Consider the following 26,747-nt stretch of genomic DNA (forward strand, 5'->3'; position numbering starts at 1 on the left):
GCACTCTACACTACTGCACTCTACACTACTGCACTCTACTGCACTCTACTCTACTGCACTCTACTGCACTCTACTCTACTGCACTCTACTGCACTCTACACTACTGCACTCTACACTACTGCACTCGACTCTACTGCACTCTACTCTACTGCACTCTACTCTACTGCACTCTACACTACTGCACTCTCCTGCACTCTATACTACTGCACTCTCCTGCACTCTACACTACTGCACTCTACACTACTGCACTCTACACTACTGCACTCTAATCTACTGCACTCTACACTACTGCACTCTACTGCACTCTACACTACTGCACTCTACTGCACTCTACTGCACTCTACACTACTGCACTCTACTGCACTCTACACTACTGCACTCTCCTGCACTCTACACTACTGCACTCTACACTACTGCACTCTCCTGCACTCTACACTACTGCACTCTCCTGCACTCTACACTACTGCACTCTACACTACTGCACTCTCCTGCACTCTACACTACTGCACTCTCCTGCACTCCACACTACTGCACTCTAGTGCACTCTACACTACTAGCACTCTACTGCACTCTACACTAATGCACTCTACTCTACTGCACTCTACTCTACTGCACTCTACACTAATGCACTCTACTCTACTGCACTCTACTCTACTGCACTCTACACTACTGCACTCTACTCTACTGCACTCTACACTAATGCACTCTACACTACTGCACTGTACTCTACTGCACTCTACTCTACTGCACTCTACTCTACTGCACTCTACTCTACTGCACTCTACTCTACTGCACTCTACTCTACTGCACTCTACTCTACTGCACTCTACTCTACTGCACTCTACTCTACTGCACTCTACACTACTGCACTCTACACTACTGCACTCTACACTACTGCACTCTACTCTACTGCACTCTACTGCACTCTACTCTACTGCACTCTACTCTACTGCACTCTACTCTACTGCACTCTACTCTACTGCACTCTACTCTACTGCACTCTACTCTACTGCACTCTACACTACTGCACTCTACACTACTGCACTCTACTCTACTGCACTCTACACTACTGCACTCTACACTACTGCACTCTACACTACTGCTGGGGCGGCAGGGTAGCCTAGTGGTTAGAGCGTTGGACTAGTAAGGTTGCAAGTTCAAATCCCTGAGATGCAAGGTACAAATCTGTTGTTCTGCCCCTGAACAGGCAGTTAACCCACTGTTCCTAGGCCGTCATTAAAAATAAAATGTGTTCTTAACTGACTTGCCTAGTAAAATAAAGGTAAAATAAATAAAAAAATTAATAGAAATACTGCACACTACTCTACTGCACTCTACTCTACTGCACTCTACTCTACTGCACTCTACTCTACTGCACTCTACTCTACTGCACTCTACTCTACTGCACTCTACTCTACTGCACTCTACTCTACTGCACTCTACTCTACTGCACTCTACTCTACTGCACTCTACTCTACTGCACTCTACACTACTGCACTCTACACTACTGCACTCTACTCTACTGCACTCTACTCTACTGCACTCTACACTACTGCACTCTACACTACTGCACTCTACTCTACTGCACTCTACTCTACTGCACTCTACTGCACTCTACTCTACTGCACTCTACACAACTGCACTCTACACAACTGCACTCTACTCTACTGCACTCTACACTACTGCACTCTACACTACTGCACTCTACTCTACTGCACTCTACTCTACTGCACTCTACTCTACTGAACTCTACTCTACTACACTACTGCACTATACTGCACTCTACTCTACTGCACTCTACTCTACTGCACTCTACTCTACTGCACTCTACACTACTGCACTCTACACTACTGCACTATACTGCACTCTACTCTACTGCACTCTACTCTACTGTACTCTACACTACTGCACTCTACTCTACTGCACTCTACTGCACTCTACTCTACTGCACTCTACTGCACTCTACTGAACTGCACTCTACTGCACTCTACTGCACTCTACACTACTGCACTCTACTGAACTCTACTGCACACTACACTACTGCACTCTACACTACTCCACGCTGGAGAGCTTGAGAGAGGAGAGAGGGAAAGAAGAGAGAAGGCCAGAGAGAGATGGGAGAGGAGAGAGGGGAGAGGGAAAGAAGAGACAAGGCCAGAGAGAGAGATGGGAGAGGAGAGAGGGGAGAGGGAAAGAAGAGAGAAGGCCAGAGAGAGGAGAGAGGAGAGAGGGGAGAGGGAAAGAAGAGACAAGGCCAGAGAGAGAGATGGGAGAGGAGAGAGGGAAAGAAGAGAGAAGGCCAGAGGGAGAGGAGAGAGGGAAAGAAGAGAGAAGGCCAGAGAGAGGGGAGAGGAGAGAGGGGAGAGGGAAAGAAGAGAGAAGGCCAGAGAGAGATGGGAGAGGAGAGAGGGGAGAGGGAAAGAAGAGAGAAGGCCAGAGAGAGATGGGAGAGGGGAGAGGGAAAGAAGAGAGAAGGCCAGAGAGAGAGGGGAGAGGAGAGAGGGAAAGAAGAGAGAAGGCCAGAGAGAGAAGGGAGAAGAGAGAAGGCCAGAGAGAGGGGAGAGGAGAGAGGGGAGAGGGAAAGAAGAGAGAAGGCCAGAGAGAGAGATGGGAGAGGAGAGAGGGAAAGAGAGAGAAGGCCAGAGGGAGAGGAGAGAGGGAAAGAAGAGAGAAGGCCAGAGAGAGGGGAGAGGAGAGAGGGGAGAGGGAAAGAAGAGACAAGGCCAGAGAGAGAGATGGGAGAGGAGAGAGGGGAGAGGGAAAGAAGAGAGAAGGCCAGAGAGAGGGGAGAGGAGAGAGGGGAGAGGGAAAGAAGAGACAAGGCCAGAGAGAGATGGGAGAGGAGAGAGGGGAGAGGGAAGAAGAGAGAAGGCCAGGGAGAGAGGAGAGAGAGGAGAGAGGGAAAGAAGAGAGAAGGCCAGAGAGGGGAGAGGAGAGATGGGAGAGGGAAAGAAGAGAGAAGGCCAGAGAGAGAGGGGAGAGGGAGAGATGGGAGAGGGAAAGAAGAGACAAGGCCAGAGAGAGAGGGGAGAGGAGAGATGGGAGAGGGAAAGAAGAGACAAGGCCAGAGAGAGAGGGGAGAGGAGAGAGGGAAAGAAGAGAGAAGGCCAGAGAGAGAGGAGAGGAAAGATGGGAGAGGGAAAGAAGAGAGAAGGTCAGAGAGAGAGAGAGGGGAGAGGAGAGAGGGAAAGAAGAGAGAAGGCCAGAGAGAGAGGAGAGGAGAGATGGGAGAGGAAAGAAGAGAGAAGGCCAGAGAGAGGGGAGAGGAGAGATGGGAGAGGAAAGAAGAGAGAAGGCCAGAGAGAGGGAGAGGGAGAGATGGGAGAGGGAAAGAAGAGAGGAGGCCAGAGAGAGAGGGGAGAGGAGAGAGGAGAGAGGGAAAGAAGAGAGAAGGCCAGAGAGAGATGGGAGAGGAGAGAGGGAAAGAAGAGAGAAGGCCAGAGAGAGAGGGAGAGGAGAGAGGGAAAGAAGAGAGAAGGCCAGAGAGAGAGGGGGAGAGGAGAGAGGGAAAGAAGAGAGAGAAGGCCAGAGAGAGGGGAGAGGAGAGAGGGGAGAGGGAAAGAAGAGACAAGGCCAGAGAGAGAGATGGGAGAGGAGAGATGGGAGAGGGAAAGAAGAGAGAAGGCCAGAGAGAGAGCGGAGAGGAGAGAGGGAAAGAAGAGAGAAGGCCAGAGAGAGATGGGAGAGGGAAAGAAGAGAGAGGGGAGAGGAGAGAAGGCCAGAGAGAGAGGGGAGAGGAGAGAGGAGAGATGGGAGAGGGAAAGAAGAGAGAAGGCCAGAGAGAGGGGAGAGGAGAGATGGGAGAGGGAAAGAAGAGAGAAGGCCAGAGAGAGGGGAGAGGAGAGATGGGAGAGGGAAAGAAGAGAGAAGGCCAGAGAGAGAGGGGAGAGGAGAGATGGGAGAGGGAAAGAAGAGACAAGGCCAGAGAGAGAGGGGAGAGGAGAGAGGGAAAGAAGAGAGAAGGCCAGAGAGAGAGGAGAGGAAAGATGGGGAGGAAAGAAGAGAGAAGGTCAGAGAGAGAGAGAGAGGGAGAGAGGGAAAGAAGAGAGAAGGCCAGAGAGAGAGGAGAGGAGAGATGGGAGAGGAAAGAAGAGAGAAGGCCAGAGAGAGGGGAGAGGAGAGATGGGAGAGGAAAGAAGAGAGAAGGCCAGAGAGAGGGGAGAGGAGAGATGGGAGAGGGAAAGAAGAGAGGAGGCCAGAGAGAGGGGAGAGGAGAGAGGAGAGAGGGAAAGAAGAGAGAAGGCCAGAGAGAGATGGGAGAGGAGAGAGGGAAAGAAGAGAGAGAAGGCCAGAGAGAGAGGGAGAGGGGGAGAGAGGGAAAGAAGAGAGAAGGCCAGAGAGAGAGGGGAGAGGAGAGAGGGAAAGAAGAGAGAAGGCCAGAGAGAGGGGAGAGGAGAGAGGGGAGAGGGAAAGAAGAGACAAGGCCAGAGAGAGAGATGGGAGAGGAGAGATGGGAGAGGGAAAGAAGAGAGAAGGCCAGAGAGAGAGCGGAGAGGAGAGAGGGAAAGAAGAGAGAAGGCCAGAGAGAGATGGGAGAGGGAAAGAAGAGTGAGGGGAGAGGAGAGAAGGCCAGAGAGAGAGGGGAGAGGAGAGAGGAGAGATGGGAGAGGGAAAGAAGAGAGAAGGCCAGAGAGAGGGGAGAGGAGAGATGGGAGAGAAGAGAGAAGGCCAGAGAGAGGGAGAGAGAGAGGGAAAGAAGAGAGAAGGCCAGAGAGAGAGGGGGAGAGGAGAGATGGGAGAGGGAAGAAGAGAGAAGGCCAGAGAGAGGGGGAGAGGAGAGATGGGAGAGGGAAAGAAGAGACAGGGCCAGAGAGAGAGAGGGGAGGGGAGAGGGAAAGAAGAGAGAAGGCCAGAGAGAGGAGAGGAGAGATGGGAGAGGGAAAGAAGAGAAGGCCAGAGAGAGGGGAGAGGAGAGAGGGAAAGAAGAGAGAAGGCCAGAGAGAGAGGGAGAGGAGAGAGGAGAGAGGGAAAGAAGAGAGAAGGCCAGAGAGACATGGGAGAGGGAGAGGAGAGAGGGAAAGAAGAGAGAAGGCCAGAGAGAGATGGGAGAGGAGAGAGGGGAGAGGGAAAGAAGAGAGAAGGCCAGAGAGAGATGGGAGAGGAGAGATGGGAGAGGGAAAGAAGAGAGAAGGCCAGAGAGAGAGGGGAGAGGAGAGAGGGAAAGAAGAGAGAAGGCCAGAGAGAGAAGGGAGAAGAGAAGGCCAGAGAGAGATGGGAGAGGAGAGATGGGAGAGGGAAAGAAGAGAGAAGGCCAGAGAGAGAGGAGAGAGGGGAGAGGGAAAGAAGAGAGAAGGCCAGAGGGAGAGGAGAGAGGGAAAGAAGAGAGAGACAAGGCCAGAGAGAGGGGAGAGGAGAGAGGGAAAGAAGAGAGAGACAAGGCCAGAGAGAGGGGAGAGGAGAGAGGGGAGAGGGAAAGAAGAGACAAGGCCAGAGAGAGAGATTGGAAAATGAGAGATGGGAGAGGGAAAGAAGAGAGAAGGCCAGAGAGAGAGGGGAGAGGAGAGATGGGAGAGGGAAAGAAGAGAGAAGGAGAGGAGAGAAGGCCAGAGAGAGAGGGGAGAGGAGAGAGGAGAGAGGGAAAGAAGAGACAAGGCCAGAGAGAGAGAGGGGAGAGGAGAGAGGGGAGAGGGAAAGAAGAGACAAGGCCAGAGAGAGAGGGGAGAGGGGAGATGGGAGAGGGAAAGAAGAGAGAAGGCCAGAGAGAGGGGAGAGGAGAGATGGGAGAGGGAAAGAAGAGACAGGGCCAGAGAGAGAGAGAGGGGAGAGGGGAGATGGGAGAGGGAAAGAAGAGACAAGGCCAGAGAGAGGGAGAGGAGAGATGGGAGAGGGAAAGAAGAGACAGGGCCAGAGAGAGAGAGAGGGGAGAGGGGAGAGGGAAAGAAGAGAGAAGGCCAGAGAGAGAGGAGAGGAGAGATGGGAGAGGGAAAGAAGAGAGAAGGCCAGAGAGAGGGGAGAGGAGAGAGGAGAGAGGGAAAGAAGAGAGAAGGCCAGAGAGAGATGGAAAAGGAGAGAGGAGAGAGGGAAAGAAGAGAGAAGGCCAGAGAGAGAGGGGAGAGGAGAGATGGGAGAGGGAAAGAAGAGAGAAGGCCAGAGAGAGATGGGAGAGGAGAGAGGGGAGAGGGAAAGAAGAGAGAAGGCCAGAGAGAGATGGGAGAGGGGAGAGGGAAAGAAGAGAGAAGGCCAGAGAGAGAGGGAGAGAGGAGAGAGGGAAAGAAGAGAAGGCCAGAGAGAGAAGGGGAGAGAGAGGGAAAGAAGAGAGAAGGCCAGAGAGAGGGGGAGAGGAGAGAGGGGAGAGGGAGAAGAGAGAAGGCCAGAGGGAGAGGAGATTGAAAGAAGAGAGAAGGCCAGAGAGAGAGGGGAGAGGAGAGAGGGAAAGAAGAGAGAGACAAGGCCAGAGAGAGGGGAGAGGAGAGAGGGGAGAGGGAAAGAAGGGACAAGGCCAGAGAGAGAGATTGGAGAGGAGAGATGGGAGAGGGAAAGAAGAGAGAAGGCCAGAGAGAGAGGGGAGAGGAGAGAGGGAAAGAAGAGAAGACCAGAGAGAGAAGGGAGAGGAGAAATGGGAGAGGAAAGAAAGAGAGAGGGAGAGGAGAGAAGGCCAGAGAGAGAGAGGGGAGAGGAGAGAGGAGAGAGGGAAAGAAGAGACAAGGCCAGAGAGAGAGGGGAGAGGGGAGATGGGAGAGGGAAAGAAGAGAGAAGGCCAGAGAGAGGGGAGAGAAGAGAGAGGGAAAGAAGAGAGAAGGCCAGAGAGAGGGGAGAGGAGAGATGGGAGAGGGGAAAGAGAGAAGGCCAGAGAGAGGGGAGAGGAGAGATGGGAGAGGGAAAGAAGAGAAGGCCAGAGAGAGAGGGGAGAGGAGATGGGAGAAGGAAAGAAGAGACAAGGCCAGAGAGAGAGGAGAGGAGAGATGGGAGAGGGAAAGAAGAGACAAGGCCAGAGAGAGAGGGGAGAGGAGATGGGAGAAGGAAAGAAGAGACAAGGCCAGAGAGAGGGGAGAGGAGAGATGGGAGAGGGAAAGAAGAGAGAAGGCCAGAGAGAGGGGAGAAGAGAGATGGGAGAGGGAAAGAAGAGAGAAGGCCAGAGAGAGGGGAGAGGAGATATGGGAGAGGGAAAGAAGAGACAGGGCCAGAGAGAGAGGAGAGGAGAGATGGGAGAAGGAAAGAAGAGACAAGGCCAGAGAGAGAGGAGAGGAGAGATGGGAGAGGGAAAGAAGAGACAAGGCCAGAGAGAGAGGGGAGAGGAGATGGGAGAAGGAAAGAAGAGACAAGGCCAGAGAGAGAGGGGGGGGAGATGGGAGAGGGAAAGAAGAGAGAAGGCCAGAGAGAGGGGAGAGGAGAGATGGGAGAAGGAAAGAAGAGAGAAGGCCAGAGAGAGGGAGAGGAGAGATGGGAGAGGGAAAGAAGAGACAGGGCCAGAGAGAGGAGAGGAGAGATGGGAGAGGGAAAGAAGAGACAAGGCCAGAGAGAGAGGGAGAGGAGATGGGAGAAGGAAAGAAGAGACAAGGCCAGAGAGAGAGGGAGAGGAGATGGGAGAGGGAAAGAAGAGACAAGGCCAGAGAGAGAGGGGAGAGGAGAGATGGGAGAGGGAAAGAAGAGACAAGGCCAGAGAGAGAGGGGAGAGGAGATGGGAGAAGGAAAGAAGAGACAAGGCCAGAGAGAGGGGAGAGGAGATGGGAGAGGCAAAGAAGGGACAAGGCAAGAGAGAGAGGGGAGAGGAGAGATGGGAGAGGGAAAGAAGAGACAAGGCCAGAGAGAGAGGGGAGAGGAGATGGGAGAAGGAAAGAAGAGACAAGGCCAGAGAGAGAGGGGAGAGGAGATGGGAGAGGGAAAGAAGAGACAAGGCCAGAGAGAGAGGGGAGAGGAGAGATGGGAGAGGGAAAGAAGAGACAAGGCCAGAGAGAGAGGGGAGAGGAGATGGGAGAAGGAAAGAAGAGACAAGGCCAGAGAGAGAGGGGAGAGGAGATGGGAGAGGCAAAGAAGGGACAAGGCAAGAGAGAGAGGGGAGAGGAGAGATGGGAGAGGGAAAGAAGAGACAAGGCCAGAGAGAGAAGGGAGAGGAGAGATGGGAGAGGAACGAAGAGAGAAGGCCAGAGAGAGATGAGAGATGAGAGAGGGAAAGAAGAGAGAAGGCCAGAGAGAGAGGGGAGAGGAGAGATGGGAGAGGGAAAGAAGAGAGAAGGCCAGAGAGAGAGGGGAGAGGAGAGAGAGGGAAAGAAGAGAGAAGACCAGAGAGAGAAGGGAGAGGAGAAATGGGAGAGGGAAAGAAGAGAGGGGAGATGAGAGAAGGCCAGAGAGAGAGGGGAGAGGAGAGAGGAGAGAGGGAAAGAAGAGACAAGGCCAGAGAGAGAGGGAGAGGGGAGATGGGAGAGGAAAGAAGAGAGAAGGCCAGAGAGGGGAGAGAAGAGAGAGGGAAAGAAGAGAGAAGGCCAGAGAGAGGAGAGGAGAGGAGAGATGGGAGAGGGAAAGAAGAGAGAAGGCCAGAGAGAGGGGGAGAGGAGAGATGGGAGAGGGAAAGAAGAGAGAAGGCCAGAGAGAGAGGGGAGAGGAGATGGGAGAAGGAAGAAGAGACAAGGCCAGAGAGAGAGGAGAGGAGAGATGGGAGAGGGAAAGAAGAGACAAGGCCAGAGAGAGAGGGGAGAGGAGATGTGAGAAGGAAAGAAGAGACAAGGCCAGAGAGAGAGGGGAGAGGAGAGATGGGAGAGGGAAAGAAGAGACAAGGCCAGAGAGAGGAGAGAGAGATGGGAGAGGGAAAGAAGAGAGAAGGCCAGAGAGAGGGAGAGAGAGATGGGAGAGGGAAAGAAGAGACAGGGCCAGAGAGAGAGGGAGAGGAGAGATGGGAGAGGGAAAGAAGAGACAAGGCCAGAGAGAGAGGGGAGAGGAGATGGGAGAAGGAAAGAAGAGACAAGGCCAGAGAGAGAGGAGAGGAGAGATGGGAGAAGGAAAGAAGAGACAAGGCCAGAGAGAGAGGAGGAGAGATGGGAGAGGGAAAGAAGAGACAAGGCCAGAGAGAGAGGGGAGAGGAGATGGGAGAAGGAAAGAAGAGACAAGGCCAGAGAGAGAGGAGAGGAGAGATGGGAGAGGGAAAGAAGAGACAAGGCCAGAGAGAGAGGGGAGAGGAGATGGGAGAAGGAAAGAAGAGACAAGGCCAGAGAGAGAGGAGAGGAGAGATGGGAGAGGGAAAGAAGAGACAAGGCCAGAGAGAGAGGGGGAGAGGAGATGGGAGAAGGAAAGAAGAGACAAGGCCAGAGAGAGAGGAGAGGAGAGATGGGAGAGGGAAAGAAGAGACAAGGCCAGAGAGAGAGGGGAGAGGAGATGGGAGAAGGAAAGAAGAGACAAGGCCAGAGAGAGAGGGGAGAGGAGAGATGGGAGAGGGAAAGAAGAGAGAAGGCCAGAGAGAGAGGGGAGAGGAGAGATGGGAGAAGGAAAAAAGAGAGAAGGCCAGAGAGAGGGAGAGGAGAGATGGGAGAGGGAAAGAAGAGACAGGGCCAGAGAGGAGAGGAGAGGAGAGATGGGAGAGGGAAAGAAGAGACAAGGCCAGAGAGAGAGGGAGAGGAGATGGGAGAAGGAAAGAAGAGACAAGGCCAGAGAGAGAGAGGGGAGAGGAGATGGGAGAGGGAAAGAAGAGACAAGGCCAGAGAGAGAGGGGAGAGGAGAGATGGGAGAGGGAAAGAAGAGACAAGGCCAGAGAGAGAGAGGGGAGAGGAGATGGGAGAAGGAAAGAAGAGACAAGGCCAGAGAGAGAGGGGGAGAGGAGATGGGAGAGGCAAAGAAGGGACAAGGCAAGAGAGAGAGGGAGAGGAGAGATGGGAGAGGGAAAGAAGAGACAAGGCCAGAGAGAGAAGGGAGAGGAGAGATGGGAGAGGGAACGAAGAGAGAAGGCCAGAGAGAGATGAGAGATGAGAGAGGGAAAGAAGAGAGAAGGCCAGAGAGAGAGGGGAGAGGAGAGATGGGAGAGGGAAAGAAGAGAGAGAAGGCCAGAGAGAGAGGGGAGGAGAGAGAGGGAAAGAAGAGAGAAGACCAGAGAGAGAAGGGAGAGGAGAAATGGGAGAGGGACAGAAGAGAGAGGGGAGAGGAGAGAAGGCCAGAGAGAGAGGGGAGAGGAGAGAGGAGAGAGGGAAAGAAGAGACAAGGCCAGAGAGAGAGGGGAGAGGGGAGATGGGAGAGGGAAAGAAGAGAGAAGGCCAGAGAGAGGGGAGAGAAGAGAGAGGGAAAGAAGAGAGAAGGCCAGAGAGAGGGGAGAGGAGAGATGGGAGAGGGAAAGAAGAGAGAAGGCCAGAGAGAGGGGGAGAGGAGAGATGGGAGAGGGAAAGAAGAGAGAAGGCCAGAGAGAGAGGGGAGAGGAGATGGGAGAAGGAAAGAAGAGACAAGGCCAGAGAGAGAGGAGAGGAGAGATGGGAGAGGGAAAGAAGAGACAAGGCCAGAGAGAGAGGGGAGAGGAGATGGGAGAAGGAAAGAAGAGACAAGGCCAGAGAGAGGGGAGAGGAGATGGGAGAGGCAAAGAAGGGACAAGGCAAGAGAGAGGGAGAGGAGAGATGGGAGAGGGAAAGAAGAGACAAGGCCAGAGAGAGAGGGGGAGAGGAGATGGGAGAAGGAAAGAAGAGACAAGGCCAGAGAGAGAGGGAGAGGAGATGGGAGAGGCAAAGAAGGGACAAGGCAAGAGAGAGAGGGGAGAGGAGAGATGGGAGAGGGAAAGAAGAGACAAGGCCAGAGAGAGAAGGGAGAGGAGAGATGGGAGAGGGAACGAAGAGAGAAGGCCAGAGAGAGATGAGAGATGAGAGAGGGAAAGAAGAGAGAAGGCCAGAGAGAGAGGGGAGAGGAGAGATGGGAGAGGGAGAAGAGAGAAGGCCAGAGAGAGAGGGGAGAGGAGGGAAAGAAGAGAGAAGGCCAGAGAGAGAGGGGAGAGGAGAGAGGGAAAGAAGAGAGAAGGCCAGAGAGAGAGGGGAGAGGAGAGAGGGAAAGAAGAGAGAAGGCCAGAGAGTGAGAGGGACAGGCACAGCAGAAGCACATGGTTTGCACCATCATTAGCAATGGCAGTAAAAGGGAAGGGGGAAACCTATTTATTTATATTGAACCTTTAAATTTAACTCACCAAGTCAGTTAAGACCTAATTCTGATTTACAAGACGGCCTCCTGGGGGGACGGGGATTAAAAATAACAAATATAAAAATATAGGACAACACACACACACATCACGACTGGAGACACAACACGACATAAAGAGAGACCTAAGACGACAATATAGCAAGACAGCAACAACACATGACATCACCTAGTCAGTTGTACAACGGTATGCATTCAACCGAAACGTGTCTCCCTCATTTAACCCAACACCTCTGAATCAGTGAGGTGCAGAGGGGGGTAAAGGGCTGCCTTAAAATTCGACATCCCACGTCTTTGGCGCCACGGGGAACAGTGGGTTAACTGTCTCGCTCAGGGGAACAGTGGGTTAACTGCCTCGCTCAGGGGAACAGTGGGTTAACTGCCTCGCTCAGGGGAACAGTGGGTTAACTGCCTCGCTCAGGGGAACAGTGGGTTAACTGCCTCGCTCAGGGGAACAGTGGGTTAACTGCCTCGCTCAGGGGAACAGTGGGTTAACTGCCTTGCTCAGGGGAACAGTGGGGTTAACTGCCTTGCTCAGGGGAACAGTGGGTTAACTGCCTCGCTCAGGGGAACAGTGGGTTAACTGCCTCGCTCAGGGGAACAGTGGGTTAACTGCCTCGCTCATGGGAACAGTGGGTTAACTGCCTAGCTCAGGGGAACAGTGGGTTAACTGTCTCGCTCAGGGGAACAGTGGGTTAACTGCCTTGCTCAGAGGAACAGTGGGTTAACTGCCTCGCTCAGGGGAACAGTGGGTTAACTGTCTCGCTCAGGGGAACAGTGGGTTAACTGCCTCGCTCAGGGGAACAGTGGGTTAACTGTCTCGCTCAGGGGAACAGTGGGTTAACTGTCTCGCTCAGGGGAACAGTGGGTTAACTGTCTTGGTGCTGATGTCTACCATTATAGCCCAGCATCTACTGTAAGGTGCTGATGTCTACCATTATAGCCCAGCTTCTACTGAAAGGTGCTGATGTCTACCATTATAGCCCAGCTTCTACTGAAAGGTGCTGATGTCTACCATTATAGCCCAGCATCTACTGAAAGGTGCTGATGTCTGCCATTATAGCCCAGCTTCTACTGAAAGGTGCTGATGTCTACCATTATAGCCCAGCTTCTACTGAAAGGTGCTGATGTCTACCATTATAGCCCAGCTTCTACTGAAAGGTGCTGATGTCTACCATTATAGCCCAGCTTCTACTGAAAGGTGCTGATGTCTACCATTATAGCCCAGCTTCTACTGAAAGGTGCTGATGTCTACCATTATAGCCCAGCATCTACTGAAAGGTGCTGATGTCTACCATTATAGCCCAGCTTCTACTGAAAGGTGCTGATGTCTACCATTATAGCGCAGCATCTACTGAAAGGTGCTGATGTCTACCATTATAGTCCAGCTTCTACTGAAAGGTGCTGATGTCTACCATTATAGCCCAGCTTCTACTGAAAGGTGCTGATGTCTACCATTATAGCCCAGCTTCTACTGAAAGGTGCTGATGTCTACCATTATAGCCCAGCTTCTACTGAAAGGTGCTGATGTCTACCATTATAGCCCAGCTTCTACTGTAAGGTGCTGATGTCTACCATTATAGCCCAGCTTCTACTGTAAGGTGCTGATGTCTACCATTATAGTCCAGCTTCTACTGAAAGGTGCTGATGTTTACCATTATAGCCCAGCTTCTACTGAAAGGTGCTGATGTCTACCATTATAGCCCAGCTTCTACTGAAAGGTGCTGATGTCTACCATTATAGCCCAGCATCTAAAGGTGCTGATGTCTACCATTATAGCCCAGCTTCTACTGAAAGGTGCTGATGTCTACCATTATAGCCCAGCATCTACTGAAAGGTGCTGATGTCTACCATTATAGCCCAGCTTCTACTGAAAGGTGCTGATGTCTACCATTATAGCCCAGCTTCTACTGAAAGGTGCTGATGTCTACCATTATATCCCAGCTTCTACTGAAAGGTGCCATTATAGCCCAGCTACTGTACTAACCAGATTACGTTGAGAACAGTCTGGCTGCTATCTAGCTACAGCTAAACACTTTTAGATACAAAATGAGGAAATCCAGTTCATTTCAGTTACATTGATGGTCAGAGTTTCCTAAGTTCTGCTATGATTCCATCAACAACAACAACAACAATAACAAACACAGTGCTACTAGAAGCTGAGAGGTCACCTTTAGAGGTCATACAGAACCCAGCCAGGATAATAACCTGTTTAGAGGTCATACAGAACCCAGCCAGGATAATAACCGGTTTAGAGGTCATACAGAACCCAGCCAGGATAATCAGGTCATACAGAACCCAGCCAGGATAATAACCGGTTTAGAGGTCATACAGAACCCAGCCAGGATAATAACCGGTTTAGAGGTCATACAGAACCCAGCCAGGATAATAACCGGTTTAGAGGTCATACAGAACCCAGCCAGGATAATAACCGGTTTTAGAGGTCATACAGAACCCAGGCCAGGATACAGAACCCAGCCAATAACCGGTTTAGAGGTCATACAGAACCCAGCCAGGATAATAACCTGTTTAGAGGTCATACAGAACCCAGCCAGGATAATAACCGGTTTAGATGTCATACAGAACCCAGCCAGGATAATAACCGGTTTAGAGGTCATACAGAACCCAGCCAGGATAATAACCGGTTTAGAGGTCATACAGAACCCAGCCAGGATAATAACCGGTTTAGAGGTCATACAGAACCCAGCCAGGATAATAACCGGTTTAGAGGTCATACAGAACCCAGCCAGGATAATAACCGGTTTAGAGGTCATACAGAACCCAGCCAGGATAATAACCGGTTTAGAGGTCATACAGAACCCAGCCAGGATAATAACCGGTTTAGAGGTCATACAGAACCCAGCCAGGATAATAACCGGTTTAGAGGTCATACAGAACCCAGCCAGGATAATAACCGGTTTAGAGGTCATACAGAACCCAGCCAGGATAATAACCGGTTTAGAGGTCATACAGAACCCAGCCAGGATAATAACCGGTTTAGAGGTCATACAGAACCCAGCCAGGATAATAACCGGTTTAGAGGTCATACAGAACCCAGCCAGGATAATAACCGGTTTAGAGGTCATACAGAACCCAGCCAGGATAATAACGGTTTAGAGGTCATACAGAACCCAGCCAGGTAACAGGTTTAGAGGTCATACAGAACCCAAATACTTTCTAAACTGATTGAAGAGACTTCTTGAGATGAGGTCAACTAAATAAATGAGGGAGGGTTCCAGTTTGAATAGGTGAGATAGAAACTGGACTCTTTTGGTAGAGATGGGAAAAGACGAGCCCATTTGGATCTCAAATGGAAACCCTATTCTAAAGCTGGACGCAATGGACCAAAATTCACATCATGTTAAATTCACTAAATTATAACAATAACAATAAACAGAATGATAAGTTTATAACATTAGTACGCACCAATGTCATTTTGTATATGACCCTTAAAACTACTACTAATTTCAAAATGTTATAGCTATCAATTGTCCCATCAACAAATCACACATATCAGCAAACGTACTTAATTTCACACTTCACATTCCTGTCGTAACGACCTATAGGTGATTTATCATAATGTCCAACAGCAGAAAAATGCCCGACTCGACACGCCAGACATGAAGACTCGACACGCCAGACATGAAGACTCGACACGCCAGACATGAAGACTCGACACGCCAGACATGAAGACTCGACAAGCCAGACATGAAGACTCGACACGCCAGACATGAAGACTTGACAAGCCAGACATGAAGACTCGACACGCCAGACATGAAGACTCGACAAGCCAGACATGAAGACTCGACACGCCAGACATGAAGACTCGACACGCCAGACATGAAGACTTGACAAGCCAGACATGAAGACTCGACACGCCAGACATGAAGACTCGACAAGCCAGACATGAAGACTCGACACGCCAGACATGAAGACTCGACACGCCAGACATGAAGACTCAACATAACCAGACATGAAGACTCGACACACCAGACATGAAGACTCGACATAACCAGACATGAAGACTCGACAAGCCAGACATGAAGACTCGACAAGCCAGACATGAAGACTCGACAAGCCAGACATGAAGACTTGACACGCAAGACTTGACTTGGGCCCTATATAGTACACTACTGTAGACCAGGGCCCTATTACCTATATAGTGCACTACTGTTAACCAGGGCCCTATTCCCTATATAATGCACTACTGTTAACCAGGGCCCTATTACCTATATAGTACACTACTATTAACCAGGGCCCTATTACCTATATAGTACACTACTGTTAACCAGGGCCCTATTACCTATATAGTACACTACTGTTAACCAGGGCCCTATTACCTATATAGTACACTACTGTTAACCAGGGCCCTATTACCTATATAGTGCACTACTGTTAACCAGGGACCCTATTACCTATATAGTACACTACTGTTAACCAGGGCCCTATTACCTATATAGTACACTACTGTTAACCAGGGCCCTATTACCTATATAGCCCTAACACTACTACACTTAACCAGGGCCCTATTACCTATATAGTACACTACTGTTAACCAGGGCCCTATTACCTATATAGTACACTACTGTTAACAGGGCCCTATTACCTATATAGTACACTACTGTTAACCAGGGCCCTATTACCTATATAGTACACTACTGTTAACCAGGGCCCTATTACCTATATAGTACACTACTGTTAACCAGGGCCCTATTACCTATATAGTACACTACTGTTAACCAGGGCCCTATTACCTATATAGTACACTACTGTTAACCAGGGCCCTATTACCTATATAGTACACTACTGTTAACCAGGGCCCTATTACCTATATAGTACACTACTGTTAACCAGGGCCCTATTACCTAGTATAGTACACTACTATTAACCAGGGCCCTATTACCTATATAGTACACTACTGTTAACCAGGGCCCTATTACCTATATAGTACACTACTGTTAGGGCCCTATTACCTATACGTACACTACTGTTAACCAGGGCCCTATTACCTATATAGTACACTACTGTTAACCAGGGCCCTATTACCTATATAGTACACTACTGTTAACCAGGGCCCTATTACCTATATAGTACACTACTGTTAACCAGGGCCCTATTACCTATATAGTACACTACTGTTAACCAGGGCCCTATTACCTATATAGTACACTACTGTTAACCAGGGCCCTATTACCTATATAGTACACTACTGTTAACCAGGGCTCTATTACCTATATAGTACACTACTGTTAGGGCCCTATTACCTAGTACACTACTGTTAACAGGGCCCTACTATATAGTACACTAACCAGGGCCCTATTACCTATATAGTACACTACTGTTAACCAGGGCCCTATTACCTATATAGTACACTACTGTTAACCAGGGCCCTATTACCTATATCGTACACTACTGTGGACCAGGGGCCATATGGAAATGCAGAAGACTACACACAGAGAATAGGGAGCTGATTTTTTGGGGACATTCCATCTGTGCCTACATCATGTTTCACCGACAGTGTAGCTGTCTAGTGCAGCGGCCGTAACCGATAGCAACATAGTCTCACTTCCACAGAGCAGTATCCAACACAATCCCCTTAAGAGGAACACGCTTAACTAGCTGATGATAACATGGTTGTCGTGGTTATGGTGATTCTCTGCATTTATCAAAGTTCCATCAGGCAGCTTGATTTCAGATGTGTCCATGGAAACAGGATTGTTAGGGAAAATCGGTTGCAAAGCCTGTAAACGTTTACATTTAACTACCATGAGAATCTGACGATTCACAATAATCGCATTATTGTGTGCCTGCGACCGTACTCAATTACTGCGAGCTTAATGACACTCAAATGTGACACTACACACACACACACACACACACACACACACACTCGACTTCTTCGTGTAAGTACGTCACACACACACACACACACACACACACACACACACACACACACACACACATCAGTACAGAGTTCTTTGTCCTTTAAAACAAAAAAATCTTTATTAAAAACTGGCCAATTATAAACAGGCATATTTTAGTTATTTATTTATTTTACAACCAAACAGCCCCTTTGAGATGTGTTAGTTTGATTGATGTGTGATTGTTTAGCCTATAAAGTGCTGCTGGTTTGAATGAAATCAGGAAAACTAAGGGCAGCTCTTATGCTGTATGTTTATCAATCATTATCTCTCTCTCTCACACACACACACACACACACACACACACACACACACACACACACACACACACTTCTATCACGTTTCTCATTTTAGGACGATGGTCAGCAGTAATGCCCAGTGCTTTCTCTTCCTCCCACTGAACTGCCAGGCTCAGTCTCTTAACCTGCACTAATCCGGGAAAACTTCAGCTGTAGAGTCAATCACAGCGGTAAGGGTTAATTCAATTAACCCCATCCTGATGGAATTACCTTCAACGAGGGGGGCCTGACCTCTGCCCCTGTCGACCCACACCCGCCCAGTTGCCCCTGATAACGAGGTTCCAGCACTAATGGGGCAGCAGGTGGCCTAGTGGTTAAAGAATTGGGCCTGTAACCGGACAGTTCCTGGATCAAATCCCTGAACCGACGAGGTAAAAATCTGTCACTGCTCTGTCACTGAACAAGGCAGTTAACCCACTGTTCTCCGGGCGCCGGAAAGACGTGGATTGTCGATTAAGGCCGGAAGACAACATTTCAGTTGAATGCATTCAGTTGTACAACTGACTAGGTATCCCTCCTTTCCATTAGTTCATAAGGAGAGCAGCAGTTAGTCCCTGAAGACTCTGCTATTCGCTCCAAATGAGCCAATCAGAGACGTGTATAGATGGCAGGCACTGAGAGGTTAAATGCAGAAGACACATTCGGTTGTACAACTGACTAGGGTATCCCTCCTTTCCCTAATATTCTTCTGGAAGAATTTGTTTAGAATAACAAAACTAGAAAAGGTGCCATGATATCAATCAAAGGAAGCATCCTGACCTTCTCACCTTTCAATTCAACAGGCATTTTCTTTCAGCCTGATGTTCACTACCATCATATTTTTATTTTTATTTTACTCGGCAAGTCAGTTAAGAACAAATTCTTATTTTCAATGATGGCCGAGGAACAGTGGGTTAACTGTCTGTTCAGGGGCAGAATGACAGATTTGTACCTTGTCAGCTCGGGGGTTTGAACTCGCAACCTTTTGGTTACTAGTCCAACACTCTAACCACTAGGCTACCCTGCCGCCCCTCCACTCTAACCACTAGGCGAGCCTGCCGCCCCTCCACTCTAACCACTAGGCTACCCTGCCGCCCCTCCACTCTAACCACTAGGCTACCCTGCCGCCCCTCCACTCTAACCAATAGGCTACCCTGCCACCCCTCCACTCTAACCACTAGGCTACCTGCCGCCCCTCCACTCTAACCACTAGGCTACCCTGCCCCCTCTCCACTCTAACCACTAGGCTACCCTGCCACCTCTACACTCTAACCACTAGGCTACCCTGCCGCCTCTACACTCTAACCAGTAGGCTACCCTGCCACCTCTACACTCTAACCACTAGGCTACCCTGCCGCCCCTCCACTCTAACCACTAGGCTACCCTGCCGCCCCCTCCACTCTAACCACTAGGCTAGCATGCCGCCCCTCCACTCTAACCACTAGGCTACCCTGCCGCCCCTCCACTCTAACCACTAGGCTACCTGCCGCCCCTCCACTCTAACCACTAGGCACCCTGCCGCCCCTCCACTCTAACCACTAGGCTACCCTGCCGCCTCTACACTCTAATCACTAGGCTACCCTGCCGCCCTCCACTCTAACCACTAGGCTACCTGCCGCCCCTCCACTCTAACCACTAGTCTACCCTGCCACCCTGACGCGACAGATTGAAACATTAAAAAAAGAGAGGTGCCCCAGCCCAGATGGTGAAAGCCAAGGCTCAATAATTTGCCTCTTGGAAGCGTCCCGCAGAGAGACCCACATTCAGAAAAGATTTACGAGTCCTTTTAACATCTATGGGATTCCTATTGACAAGGGCTCTAATGTAGTGTTTTCTCTACTGGCCTTCACAACGGGATGCATCTGAAATGCTATTTTCTAGGCCTACTATGGGAAGAGGTTCTTGAATTTACCACAACCTGTTTAGAAGCTCCACTGCTCTAATATAACTATTCTGTTTCATTTCAGATCATTTAGGATCATTTTTTTCTGAAGAGATTTAGGTGTTTCTAATTTGTTTCCCCACCGTTTCCATTGAAGGGTGTTGTGCAGGTCTTGTTGCGGTAAAACGGTGTGCAGTTATTAGAGGCAAAAGAACATTGAATGTTGGCTTCAACCTGGTTTCCCATACAAAGCATTCCATTACAAAAGGGAACCCGGTATTTGGTTGTTTTTCTCATTTTAAAACATGACATAGTAAACTCCTTAACTCTTAAACATCTGACATGGTGGACAGAGTGACCAGCTAACACGTGGACAGAGTGACAAGCTACCACATGGACAGACTGACTAGCTACTACATGGACAGACTGACTAGCTACCACGTGGACAGACTGACTAGCTACCACACGGACAGAGTGACAAGCTACCACATGGACAGACTGACCAGCTACCACGTGGACAGACTGACTAGCTACCACATGGACAGAGTGACTAGCTAAAACGTGGACAGACTGACGAGCTACCACATGGACAGAGTGACTAGCTACCACATGGACAGAGTGACTAGCTACCACATGGACAGAGTGACTAGCTACCACATGGACAGAGTGACTAGCTACCACATGAACAGAGTGACCAGCTACCACGTGGACAGACTGACTAGCTACCACGTGGACAGAGTGACTAGCTACCACGTGGACAGAGTGACCAGCTACCACGTGGACAGACTGACTAGCTACCACGTGGACAGAGTGACTAGCTACCACGTGGACAGAGTGACTAGCTACCACATGGACAGACTGACTAGCTACCACATGGACAGAGTGACCAGCTACCACGTGGACAGACTGACCAGCTACCACATGGACAGACTGACTAGCTACCACATGGACAGAGTGACTAGCTACCACATGGACAGAGTGACTAGCTACCACATGGACAGAGTGACCAGCTACCACGTGGACAGAGTGACTAGCTACCACATGGACAGAGTGACTAGCTACCACGTGGACAGACTGACTAGCTACCACGTGGACAGAGTGACTAGCTACCACATGGACAGAGTGACTAGCTACCACGTGGACAGACTGACTAGCTACCACGTGGACAGAGTGACTAGCTACCACGTGGACAGAGTGACTAGCTACCACATGGACAGACTGACTAGCTACCACATGGACAGAGTGACCAGCTACCACGTGGACAGACTGACCAGCTACCACATGGACAGAGTGACTAGCTACCACATGGACAGAGTGACTAGCTACCACATGGACAGAGTGACTAGCTACCACATGGACAGACTGACTATCTACCACATGGACAGAGTGACCAGCTACCACGTGGACAGACTGACTAGCTACCACATGGACAGAGTGACTAGCTACCACATGGACAGAGTGACTAGCTACCACATGGACAGACTGACTAGCTACCACATGGACAGAGTGACCAGCTACCACGTGGACAGACTGACTAGCTACCACGTGGACAGAGTGACTAGCTACCACATGGACAGAGTGACCAGCTACCACGTGGACAGACTGACTAGCTACCACATGGACAGAGTGACCAGCTACCACGTGGACAGAGTGACTAGCTACCACATGGACAGAGTGACTAGCTACCACATGGACAGACTGACTAGCTACCACGTGGACAGAGTGACTAGCTACCACATGGACAGAGTGACTAGCTACCACGTGGACAGAGTGACTAGCTACCACATGGACAGAGTGACCAGCTACCACGTGGACAGACTGACTAGCTACCACGTGGACAGAGTGACTAGCTACCACATGGACAGAGTGACTAGCTACCACATGGACAGAGTGACTAGCTACCACATGGACAGAGTGACTAGCTACCACATGGACAGACTGACCAGCTACCACATGGACAGAGTGACCAGCTACCACATGGACAGAGTGACTAGCTACCACATGGACAGAGTGACCAGCTACCACATGGACAGAGTGACCAGCTAACACATGGACAGAGTGACTAGCTACCACATGGACAGAGTGACTAGCTACCACATGGACAGACTGACCAGCTACCACATGGACAGAGTGACTAGCTACCACATGGACAGAGTGATTAGCTACCACATGGACAGAGTGACTAGCTACCACATGGACAGAGTGACCAGCTACCACGTGGACAGAGTGACTAGCTACCACATGGACAGAGTGACTAGCTACCACATGGACAGAGTGACTAGCTACCACATGGACAGAGTGACTAGCTACCACATGGACAGAGTGACTAGCTACCACATGGACAGAGTGCCTAGCTACCACATGGACAGAGTGACTAGCTACCACATGGACAGACTGACCAGCTACCACATGGACAGAGTGACCAGCTACCACATGGACAGAGTGACTAGCTACCACGTGGACAGACTGACTAGCTACCACATGGACAGAGTGACTAGCTACCACATGGACAGACTGACCAGCTACCACATGGACAGAGTGACCAGCTACCACATGGACAGAGTGACTAGCTACCACATGGACAGACTTAATTTGTGTTTGCGTGGGGAACATGTCAATTCAGTCAGGCCACGTTATTCTGACATATTTTAGAATGTAAAAATTATGTGTCAATGCATAATATCATTGGGTAAGCGTTTAAAAAAAAACATTATTCGTAATGCATACTCTTTAGCATACATTTTGAAGGGAGATTTTTTTTCCTCTATAGGTTAGTACAACAATGAAAAAGTTACTTGAAAAATAACTTGAAAGGGTTATTTAAAAATAAATAAAATGTAAGTATTTGATTTTGACTTGCCAATATGTGTATGAACCCCGTAGGCTACTTGTCGACACCAAAAAATGAAAGATAAAATCACTTGCTATTGAAATGATGCACACATCATTCACTTTCATGTCAGACCTTGACCCAGGCCAGTTCTCCCCACCTCCCCCGTTCGGGCCAGTAGCTTTCAGTGCGCACTGGCCCGTCCTGGTAAATAGAAGGCGGAGCCCGGCCGTGCGCAGTACCCGTCGGGACGATACATCTAAGATTTTATGTCGCCGTTAGCGATGCTAACGATAGCCTAACCGTTTTTGAGGTAGATGGAAAGGTAATTCAAAAAGGTAACTACAAAGTAGCCTGTTCCTACCTGGCAGAATCAGCATTATTTGCATCAATTCCGGGGGTCGTTTTTTTCGTGAAAACTCCCATCACAGGTCATCTACAGAAACACTGTTAGCCAAACACAACTGTCTGGCTGGTGTGCATACCTTATTTAATGGGTCAACTACACAAAAATATAGATTTCACAGGTATGTGATTCTGAGAGAGGAAACCTGAAGTCCTTCTTCCCTCTTTTTTTTTTTTTTTTTTTATGCAGTGGTTTTTGGTATCAAGTGTTATTTTATTTCTAATTTGCAGAAAAGAAAACACTTTGAAAACTGCAATAAATAGCCATCTTTTTGTCCAGGCTTTGCTCTGCCATTACAGTAAATCCAAATCAATGTTAAGAACATAAAAGGGTTATCAATTGTAAATAATTTATCAATTGTAAATAAAATTAAATATATATATAGAAAATTGGGTGCAACAAAATCATGTTCTGGTACCATCGACCATCGTAGCACCAGTACCAGCGGGCCGCATCTCACACTAGCCCACCGTTGTGTTCACGCGACCATCGTAACACCAGTGCCAGCGGGCCGCATCTCACACTAGCCCACCGTTGTGTTCACGGGACCATCGTAACACCAGTGCCAGCGGCCGCATCTCACACTAGCCCACCGTTGTGTTCACGGGACCATCGTAACACCAGTGCCAGCGGGCCGCATCTCACACTAGCCCACCGTTGTGTTCACGGGACCATCGTAACACCAGTGCCAGCGGGCCGCATCTCACACTAGCCCACCGTTGTGTTCACGGGACCATCGTAACACCAGTGCCAGCGGGCCGCATCTCACACTAGCCCACCGTTGTGTTCACGGGACCATCGTAGCACCTGTGCCAGCGGGCCGCATCTCACACTAGCCCACCGTTGTGTTCACGGGACCATCGTAACACCAGTGCCAGCGGGCCTCATCTCACACTAGCCCACCGTTGTGTTCACGGGACCATCGTAACACCAGTGCCAGCGGGCCGCATCTCACACTAGCCCACCGTTGTGTTCACGGGACCATCGTAACACCAGTGCCAGCGGGCCACATCTCACACTAGCCCACCGTTGTGTTCACGCGACCATCGTATCACCAGTGCCAGCGGGCCGCATCTCACACTAGCCCACCGTTGTGTTCACGGGACCATCGTAACACCAGTGCCAACGTACCGCATCTCACACTAGCCCACCGTTGTGTTCACGGGACCATCGTAACACCAGTGCCAACGGGCCGCATCTCACACTAGCCCACCGTTGTGTTCACGGGACCATCGTAACACCAGTGCCAACGGGCCGCATCTCACACTAGCCCACCGTTGTGTTCACGCGGCCATCGTAGCACCAGTACCAGCGGGCCGCATCTCACACTAGCCCACCGTTGTGTTCACGGGACCATCGTAGCACCAGTGCCAGCGGACCGCATCTCACACTAGCCCACCGTTGTGTTCACGCGACCATCGTAGCACCAGTGCCAGCAGTCGTGTTAAACCCAGAGGACCTATGTATTTGAGTTGCTAACTCACCAACAGGGCTGTGACCGTCATGGAACTGTGTATGATGGCTAACCTAATGACCACGGTCTCCGTAATAACCCTTCGAATAGTATTCTTTTTTAAATATATATTTATGCATGTATTTTCCCTCTCCTCTGCTCGATGGCACCTTTCATTCACTCTGACGCTGCACCTTGCTCGTCTCAGGGAGGAGCAACAAAGTTTCAGCACATTGTTCAGATGCTGCCACAGTATTATATATATTATTATTTAAAAAATGGTTAATACGGTTATTTTATTTTCATGACGTTCTTAATCCCATAACCTTTCGGTTACATGGTTAAACAATCATTTTTGCCAGCTCTCTCTGTCCCTTTGGGGATGAGGAGGGGTGGGAGGGTGGATCTAAGATTATCATCTGAAGCCCTACCTCTTCAAAGACTTCGGGAGATGGAATCATGACATCACATCCTCATTCCACTGTATTGCTCTCTGTCTCACTCTCTCTATCTTGTCCTGTCTCCGTCCCTCATCTGGTTGTTATTGAGGAGTTTGAGTTGAAGCGGAAGACACACACAGTCTCTCTCTCACACACACACACACACACACACACACAATGTGGACTGGCTCAGATGTAATTACTGCACCATTGAGAAGTATTGGCAGGACCTCACAAACACAATTACCTTTCTGCCAGTGTGGAATCAGCCCAGTGTGACCGATGTGTGTGTGTGTGTGTGTGTGTGTGTGTGTGTGTGTGTGTGTGTGTGTGTGTGTGTGTGTGTGTGTGTGTGTGTGTGTGTGTGGTGCTGCACAAGCATAATGTATCCCTCCAGGGCCCTGAGCTTGCAGGAAGAAAACCCTGGAGCTCTTAGCAGAACAGGGAAACACCCCCGCAGATGAGGGAGGGTGAGAGGGAGGGAGAGAGGGAGGGATATAGAGCAGCACACTGACATAATCAAACGGTCTGTGGAACTCCTTGGTTCTGCTGTACATAGGTGTGTTTGTTTGGGGGGGGTTTCTCCCTACACTTCCTGCATGTAGTTCCCCTGCCGCTTATAGGGAGACGCGGGGCTTCTGTGTTCACCGCACGACAAGACAAGGAGTTATATTCTGCCGCACTGTCATGCCGCTATCGTACTACACACACCGCGTCCCTGCCGTTCACATAACGGACACGGTACGATGAGGCTTTCTCTCTCTCTCATCGATTGACATGGGAAAACAAAACCAACGGGGCAGTCTATTACAAAAATATACAGAATAGCGAGCATTGGGTAAACCAGGTCAATGGAGAACGATAAAACACAAGGTGGTATATCCATTTTCGTCGGTGTCCAAACCGGGGACGGTACCACATCCATATTACCGTGCAGCTGTTCGCACTTCATCAACATAGAAGTTGGGACGTTGTAGCTCACTGTTGCATTCAAGGTGATCCCGTGCAACAACAACAACAAATACACACCCAACGATTGTAGTTAGATTCAATCCGTTGATATGGTTCATACGTATGAATACAGAGCAGAAGGCTCACACCAAGCCTGGGACATTGTAAATAATGCCCACACAGCTACATTACTATAGACTGCGGGCCAGTGGTCGACAGAGGACACCTAAAAACTGCATTGCTGTCAAAACAAAACGCTGGAGGTGATTGACTGACTGTATCCCGTTTTAAACAGTTGTAGCAACAAACAAAAATACTTCCGACAAAAAAAACTGCCATTATATCCAAGCTTAACAAAGTTTAGTCAACTAATATCCACGAAGATAAATACTATTAACGATGCTAGTTAGCGTTACTTCCTTAGCAAGCCCAGTCATTAAAGCTACAGTCAAAATAGCCCATCGCTGCCCTCCCTTATCGCCCGCTTCTAGGTCTGAGGTCTTACCGGTCTCATGTGCTGCTGGTGCCGCTGTGACGAGATAACAAGCGCGGGGAGCCCGCTGGCCACATGTCCGCTGCTACGGGACAAGAGAAGGACTGATCTACACACATTCGCAGCCATCTCTGTAGTGAAATATCCGGAAGACTCGGAGAGGCGAATCCTGCAAGCGGACCAGGCGAGACCGTGGCTGGCAGAGAGGGAGGGAGGCGGAGAAGGAGGCGGGAGGCGGAGAGGGAGGGAGGCAGAGAGGGAGGGAGGCGGAGAGGGAGGTAGCCAGAGGTGGAGGTGGAGAGGGAGGCGGAGAGGATGTGGAGAGGGGGGGAGGCGGAGAGGGGGGAGGCGGAGAGGAGGTGGAGAGGGAGGAGGAGAGGGAGGAGGAGAGGAGGTGGAGAGGGAGGCAGAGAGGAGGTGGAAAGGGAGGTGGAGAGGGAGGCAGGTGGAGAGGGAGGCAGGTGGAGAGGGAGGGAGGCAGAGAGGGAGGGAGGAGGAGAGGAGGTGTAGAGGAGGTGGAGAGGAAGGCCGGAGACGAGGTAGGGAGGGAGGCAGAGAGGGAGGGAGGCGGAAAGGAGGTGGAGAGGGAGGCAGAGAGGAGGTGGAGAGGAGGTGGAGAGGAAGGCCGGAGAGGAGGTGGAGAGGGAGGCAGGCGGAGAGGAGGTGGAGAGGGAGGCAGGTGGAGAGGGAGGGAGGCAGAGAGGGAGGGAAGCGGAGAGGAGGTGGAGAGGGAGGCGGAGAGGAGATGGAGAGGGAGGCGGAGAGGGAGGCGGAGAGGAGGTGGAGAGGGAGGCTGAGAGGAGGTGGAGAGGGAGGCTGAGAGGAGGTGGAGAGGGAGGCAGGCTGAGACCGTGGCAGGTGGAGAGGGACAGCGGGGGAGTAGACCTACAGTAGGCGGTCTGCGGGGCTGGGTTACCGTTTACATACAACACAACCCAAGGAATGATTTTCAGAAACAGAGGCGAGGTTGCACACACTCAGCACTGTACAGTAACCGAG

The 26,747-nt window shown here is 50.4% G+C and overlaps 1 pseudogene; it reads right to left on the reverse strand.

Moving 5' to 3' along the window:
* LOC135523353 (calcium uniporter protein, mitochondrial-like) overlaps positions 1 to 25,931 on the reverse strand; it is a 135,817-nt pseudogene extending 109,886 nt beyond the window's left edge.
* Between the last annotated feature and the right edge of the window lie 816 nt (positions 25,932 to 26,747).

The sequence above is a fragment of the Oncorhynchus masou genome, chromosome 31 (genome assembly GCF_036934945.1).
Source record: "Oncorhynchus masou masou isolate Uvic2021 chromosome 31, UVic_Omas_1.1, whole genome shotgun sequence".
NCBI lineage: Eukaryota > Metazoa > Chordata > Actinopteri > Salmoniformes > Salmonidae > Oncorhynchus > Oncorhynchus masou.